Genomic DNA, 7,647 nt, shown 5'->3' on the forward strand with positions numbered 1-7,647 from the left:
GAGGGGAGAGTTCTGGAATGATCAGTGGCAATTGAGTAAGACAGTCAATTAGCTGAAGGTCTTTAGAAGGACATGTTAATTATCTCAACAAGGGAGAAGTAGACAGAGAGGAGCCTTGAAGGAAGATAGACGAGTTAGATCAAAGTGGATGAGGGGTTTAAGGAAATAGGAAGGAAGGGCCTTTTGGTCAAAGCTGAATGGTGATATGTGGAGTATGTGTGATCACAGCAGGTAAACTATAGCGAACTTTAAGCAGGCAAACCATTTGGTTTATAACAAGGAAATGAGTTAAGTGTTAGGGGGTGATGCTTGTGATGCTTGGGAGACTGACAAGGGAAAACTGAGTCAGGAATGCTTTTCCCTCCATGCTTGACCCCTGGAAGGGAGAGGCTGACAGGTGGGGTATCTTTTCAGATTTCTGTCTTTATGATGGGAGTTGCCCTATGCACTTACCATGCTTTCACAATTAACCCCACAACCAAGGCTTTGATTATTAATACAAAAATCACCAAGGCTTTGGGCACTAATACAAAAATCACCAAGGCTTTGATTATTAAAACAAAAATCACCAAATAAGAACAACACAGGTAGGGAACACCTCCTGCTTTGTGGAACATTCACATTCCAGGGGCACTTTTCTCCCTAGAGATCACATCACAGTTTCTGTTTTCTGTTACTCCTGTACCTGTGTGCTAGGCAGATGTCCTACTGATTAAGATTAATATTCTACCTGTATGTTTATGCCATTCTTTTGCCCCTATGCATCAGAAGCCATTGTTCATAGAAAGTTCAAGCTTGTTATGTTTCTAGGGGCCTTAAACAAATTGAGCAGCCCATTTTTCATAAAATCTGTTCTATTGTTTGATCAAGGAGTTTTGTTTTGTTCCTTACTGAGAAGGCACCAAGGTGGTGCTGACCTGGCCAGCCTCTTCATAAGGTTAAACTCTCTAGCTAGAATCCATCTTCTGTGTATGTTCACTGTGTGACCTAGTTTCTTGTGTACTATTCCTGCATAAGGAAGTGGGAGCATAGTGGTGTGAGGTAGATGAAAAGGCCCACTGTATCTAGGCAGGTTCCATAACTTTCCATTAATTAATTATGCTATGTAAGGTGGCCCCTCCACTGAGGGAACCACCAATCTTTCTCTATATTTTAAGGGGAATACTAAAGGAAGTGGTGTAGATAAAGGGGAAAACATTTTTTCCTGTATTGGAGCCTCCTGATAAATTCTGCATTGCTGATACTGCTTGTTCCATTATGATCACTCTTACAGAGTGCAGTGCAGGTTTTGTCATTACTTTAGTTATTATTGGTCAGGCTCTGAGCCTGGCCATAGGTAAATATTATTAAGACCACACAGAGCTTAATCCCAAGCGCTTTACATGGCAAAAGGCAAGATGGTTTCAGTCTGGCCTGGAGAGTCCAGCCATGTTGAACTCCCTACGAAGCTGGTATCGTGTCAAGCAGCTCGTATGGCGGCGCCTGCATCACTTCTGTATTTATTCATCATTAGTTTTTCCACTACAAGAAAGACACTGCCCTCTCTCATTTTATATTCGCTCAAGAGAGGAAGATAAAGTAATCACAGAGCTATCATCTGTTGTTTTTAAAAGATTTATCCATTTATTATTTTAATTTTCTTTTAAAAATGTATTTATTATTAGATAGGGACTGAGAGAAATTGAGAGGAGGGAAGATAGAGAAGGAGAGAAACAGAGAGATATCTGCAGCCCTGCTTCACTTCTCATGAAGATTTTCCCCTACAGGTGGGGACCAGGGGCTTGAACCCAAGTCCATGCACACTATAGTGTGTGCCCTTAACCAGGTGCATCACTGCCTGGTGGTGACATCTGGTTAAGCACACACATTACAGTGCACAAGGACCCAGGTTCAAGCCCCTGGTACTTCACAAGAAGTGAAGCAGGGATGCAGGTGTCTCTTTGTCTCTCTCCCTTTCTTTTAAAAAATTTTTATTACTATTTTCATTTATTTATTGGGTAATGACAGCCAGGTGGGGGTAGATAGCATAATGGTTATGCAAAGAGACGCTCTTGCCTGAGGCTTTGAAGGCCCAGGTTCAATCCCCCACACCACCATAAACCAGAGCTGAGCAGTGCTTTGGTTAAAACAACAAGGGCAACAAAAGGGAATAAATAAATAATAAATAAATATTTTAAAAGAATAGGAAGGCTATCAGAGAAGAGGAGGGGATGGGATACGGAGCTCTGGTGGTGGGAACTGTGCCCCTCTTATCCTATGGTCTTGTCAGTGTTTCCATTTTATAAATAAGTATATTTTAAAAAGAGAGAGAGAGCCAGAAATCAAGAGTGAAGGGAGTGATAGAGAGAGGGGAGAGACAGAGAGACACCTGCAGCACTGCTTCAACACTTCTGAAGCTTTCCCCCTTCAGGTGGGGACCAGGGGCTCGAACCTAGGTCCTTGTACATTATAACGTGCACTCAACCAGGAGTGCCACAACCCAGCCCTGTCTCTCTATCTCCCCTTCCTCTCTCAATTTTTGTTTCTATCCAATAATAAATTTAAAAACTCTTTAAAATTTTTTTAATATTTATTTATTTATTCCCTTTTGTTACCCTTGTTGTTTTTTATTGCTATAGCTATTACTGTTGTTATTGATGTTGTCATTGTTGGATAGGACAGAGAGAAATGGAGAGAGGAGGGGAAGACAGAGAGGGGGAGAGAGAGAAACACCTGCTGACCTGCTTCACCACCTGTGAAGCGCCTCCCTGCAGGTGGGGAGCCGGGGGCTTGAACTGGCTGGGATCATTACGCTGGTCCTTGCACTTTGCGCCACTATGCTTAACCCACTGCGCTACCACCTGACTCCCAAAAAATATTTTAAAAAGAGAGAGAGAAAGGAAGGAAGGGAAAGATAATATAATATGCAAAAAGCTTCCATGCTAGAGGCTTTGAGGTCCCAGGCTCAATCTCCAGCACCAGCATAAGCCTGAGCTGAGTAGTGCTCTGGTCTCAATCTCTGTTTCTGTGTCCCTCTAGCAATAAAATAAAATAAAAAACAAAAATAAAATAAATAGGACTGAGGGAGGAAGGGAGGGCAGGAGGGAGGACTGATTAACTTAGTGAAGAAGTTTCAAGCATCTGACCAGAAAGGGTGGCTTGTAGGTAAGGAGGCAGCCCTCTAAGTGCCTCTCAGATTACACTGTGGATAAGGGGCAGAAGGAATTCTGTGCTCCTGGATTTCTCCTGAGTTGTCCAGAGCAGCAGACTCTGCCCTCAGCATTGTGCTGCTGGATGGAGCCATAAAGCACTATATCCTTGTGAGGTGAGGCAGTTACACAGAGCTGGGGGTCATGCCTGTGCCAACTGCTGGCCTGCAGGGCCTGGCCAGGTGCCCTGCTAGCACTACAACCTCCCTCCCAAGATGTGTCGTGGGTTTGTTAAAACAAAGAGAAATGGGGGCCAGGTGGTGGCACACCTCATTGAGCCCACATGTTACAATGTGCAAGGACCCAGGTTCAAGCCCCCAGTTCCCACTTGCAGGGGGAAAGCTTCACAAGTGGTGAAGCAGTGCTGCAGGTGTCTCTGTGTCTCTCACTCTCTCTATCCCTCCCTTCCCGCTCAATTTCTGACTGTCTCTATCCAATAAATAAATAAAGATAATAAAAAATTTTAATTTAAAAAAAACAAAAAGAAATGATCAGGATGGGACTGAGGAACCCTGCTCAGCTGGCAGAAAGCTCAACCCATCCTACCAGACCGGTCAGGCTACCTAATGCCATGGGCACTTAGTGCACACTTATCTTGTTCTAATTTGTTTGTATGCTGTTCCTTTGAATTTTTAAAAAAATTTTAAGTCTTTATTTGTTGGATAGAGACAGTCAGAAATTGAGAGGGAAAGGGGTGATAGAGAGGGAGAGAGACAGAGAGACACCTGCAGCACTGCTTCACCACTTGTGAAGCTTTCCCCCTGTTGGTGGGGAGCAGGGGCTCGAACCTGGGTCCTTGCGTTCAACCAGATGTGCTACCACCTGGCCCCTATATGCTGTTCCTTTACATACAGATCTGTGCCCCACACATACCAGATATCACTGCCAAATTCTCATTCTCTGTTTTTGTTGTTGTTGTTGTTGTTTTTTTGTCATTGTTGGGACTTCCCAGCTCTGGGCTGGGCCTGACATAGATAGATAGATAGATAGATAGATAGATAGATAGATAGATAGATGATAGATAGATAGATATAGACAGATAGACAGACAGAGACAGGAAGACACCACAGCACCAAAGCTTCTTTTGATGTAATGGGGGCCAGGTTCAAACCTGGATTGCACACATGACAAAGCAGTCTACTACGCAGATGAGCTATTTTGTCAGTCTCCTCTAATATACATGTTTTTTCGTTTTGTTGTTGTTCCCTCAGAGCAATGCTCAACTCTGGTTTACAGTGGTGCAGGGGGTTTAAACCTATAACCCTGGAGCCTCAGGCTTGAGAGTCTTTTTGCATAACCATTATGCTATCTATCTCTGCCCCTAACATGTATGTTTTTAATTATTCATTTATTTGAGAAAGAAAGAGACAAACACCAGAACACTGCTCGGCTCTGGTCTATGGTAGTGCTGGGAACTGAACCTGGGAACGAGGAGCCTCAGGCATGAAAGTCAGTGGCATTCCTCTATGCAAACACTAAGTTAGAAAAAGTTGAAATCCAGAAATCAATTCTTTTTACTATAGCAACAAAAACAATAAAATATCTAAGAATAAACCTAACCAAAGAAGTGAAAGACTTGTATACTGAAAATTATTAGTCACTACTCAAGGAAATAGAATGGGAGTCGGGTGGTAGCGCAGCGGGTTAAGCGCACGTGGCGCAAAGCACAAGGACCAGTGTAAGGATTCTGGTTCGAGCCCCCGGCTCCCCACCTGCAGGGGAGTAGCTTCATAGGTGGTGAAGCAGGTCTGCAGGTATCTGTCTTTCTCTCCCCTTCTCTGTCTTTCCCTCCTCTCTCCATTTCTCTCTGTCCTATCAACAACAACAACATCAAGAACAACAATAATTATAACAATAAAACAACGAGGGCAACAAAAGGGAATAAATAAATATTTTTTTAAAAAGATAGAAAAAGACACAAAGAAGTGGATAGATATTCCATGTTCATGGGTTGGAAGAATTAATATCATCAAAATGAATATACTACCCAGAGCCATCTATAAATTTAATGCTATCCCCATCAAGATCCCAATCACATTTTTAGAAGAATAGAAAAAAATGCTACAAATGTTTATCTGGAACCAGAAAAGACCTAGAATTGCCAAAAACAATCTTAAGAAGAAAGAACAGAACTGGAGGCATCACACTCCCAGATCTCAAATTGTATTATAGGGTCATTGTCATTAAAACTGCTTGGTACCAGAACATGAATAGACACACTGATCAACGCAATATAATTGAGAGCCCAGAAGTAAACCTCCACGCCTATGGACATCTAATCTTTGACAAAGGTGCCCAGACTATTAAATGGGGAAAGCAGAGTCTCTTCAACAAATGGTGTTGGATAAAATGGATTGAAACATGCAGAAGAATGAAACTGAACCACTATATTTCACCAAATACAAAAGTAAATTCCAAGTGGATCAAGGACTTGGATGTTAGACCAGAAACTATCAGATACTTAGAGGAAAATATTGGCAGAACTCTTTTCTGCATAATTTTTAAAATTCTTTTCTATTTATTTATTTTCCCTTTTGTTGCCCTTGTTGTTTTTCATTGTTGTTGTAGCTATTATCGTTATTGATGTCATCATTGTTAGATAGGACAGAGAGAAATGGAGGGAGGAGGGGAAGACAGAGAGGGGGAGAGAAAGATAGACACCTGCAGACCTGCTTCACCGCCTGTGAAGCGACTCCCCTGCAGGTGGGGAGCTGGGGACTCGAACCGGGATCCTTAGGCCGGTCCTTGTGCTTTGCGCCACCTGCGCTTAACCCGCTGCGCTACAGCCTAACTCCCTTTTTTCACTTTCTTTCCTTTACTCAAGTTTGTAAACCCTTTGGTCTTTTATTATTTTTTTTTCTTTGCCATCAGGATTACCACTGGGACTCAGTACCTGCATAACTCTACAGTTGGCATTTTCTCTGTGTGTGATAGTTGTAGAGGGCAAGAGAGTCAGAGAGAGATAAAAGAGAAAAAAGAGATAGAGAGAGAGAAAAGTCACCTGCAGCACTGCTCCACCACTGGTAAGACTTCCCCCTTGCAGGTGGGGACTAAGGATTTGACCCCAGGTCCTTGTGCATCATAATATGTGCATTCTGTCAGGTACACCACTGCCTAGCCCTCCCTGTGGTCTTACTTATTGAGTCTCCACCTCAAACTTTGGCCCCTTTACTAGCCAATAAAAACTTTACTTCAGAGCTTTCACCTGAGGCAGTGAAAGTGACTCCAGTAGACACAGTGTCAGCAGTTTCAAAGAAGAGGGGGGCAGGTACCCCAGTCAGCAATCACCTTTAAAGAAAGAGGTGGGACCCCTGGCTTCAAGATGGAGATACTCTGGATGGGGAACAGATCTTGCAGCCGGGAGCCTCCCTCTTTAGTAGACAGAGCTGCTGGCAGTCCTGTGGTTTGTCATAGCCCAGGGAGAAAGAGTGGCACTGTGCTGGACTGGCTTTGGGCCCAGTTCTCTGTCTTGGGCTGCTACTAAGCCACCAGGCTGGGAGATGGGGGAGGTGCTCCTCTTCTACTTCCTGAGGTTTCTGAAGAGAATCAGGAAGCCATGCACACTCAAAACTTTCTCCCCACTGTAAAGCTCCAGGGAGTAAAGGAATAGGTCTGGGGACAGTAGAACCTGTTCTCATCACTCAGCCCACTAGACAGAGAGGAGCAGTCCGTGTGTGTGTGTGTGTGTGTGTGTATGTCTGTGTATGTGTGTGTGTCTGTGTGTGTGTCTGTGTGTGTGTGTATGTGTGTATGTGTGTGTATGTGTGTGTGTATGTCTGTGTGTGTGTCTGTGTGTGTCTGTGTGTATGTCTGTGTGTGTCTCTGTGTGTGTGTATGTCTGTATGTGTATCTGTGTGTGTATGTGTGTATGTGTGTATGTGTGTGTGTGTGTGTGTGCACTTTTATTTGTTTGTTGTTCTTTGATCCTAGGGTTTTTACTGGGGCTTCATGCCTGCACAGTCCTAGCCATCCTGGCACTCCATCTATATTTATTTATTGAAACAATTGTTTAGACACAGAGGAGAGAAACGGCACCATTCCACTAGTCACAAAGCTGCCCTCTGCATGATGTTTCCATGTGGTGCCAAGGGCTCAGACCCTGGTCTTCTCACAGCATCCTGTGTGTGCCCTACTGAGTGAGTCCCAACCCCTGAACTGTGCCATTTAGAGCATTTATGTCTAAAACAAGAGGACACCCTTAGGGAAGCACCAACCTTGGCCATGGAGGTAGGAACAAGTGGGTGCAGACCTGGAAGCCTCTGAAAAGTTAAGAGTTAGTCTTTTGTGCATGTGTTCACATGTCCACTCAGGCCTGAATGCTCTGGCAGTCACACACACACACACACACACACACACACACACAGCCACCACTTGAGAGCACTTGGCAGGCTGCCCTGTCATTCCTGCTAGGCTCTCCCTGCCCCACCCCATTCCCCTATTGGTTGTATAAATTCCCTCC

This window comes from Erinaceus europaeus, chromosome 11, assembly GCF_950295315.1.
Source record: "Erinaceus europaeus chromosome 11, mEriEur2.1, whole genome shotgun sequence".
Taxonomy (NCBI): domain Eukaryota; kingdom Metazoa; phylum Chordata; class Mammalia; order Eulipotyphla; family Erinaceidae; genus Erinaceus; species Erinaceus europaeus.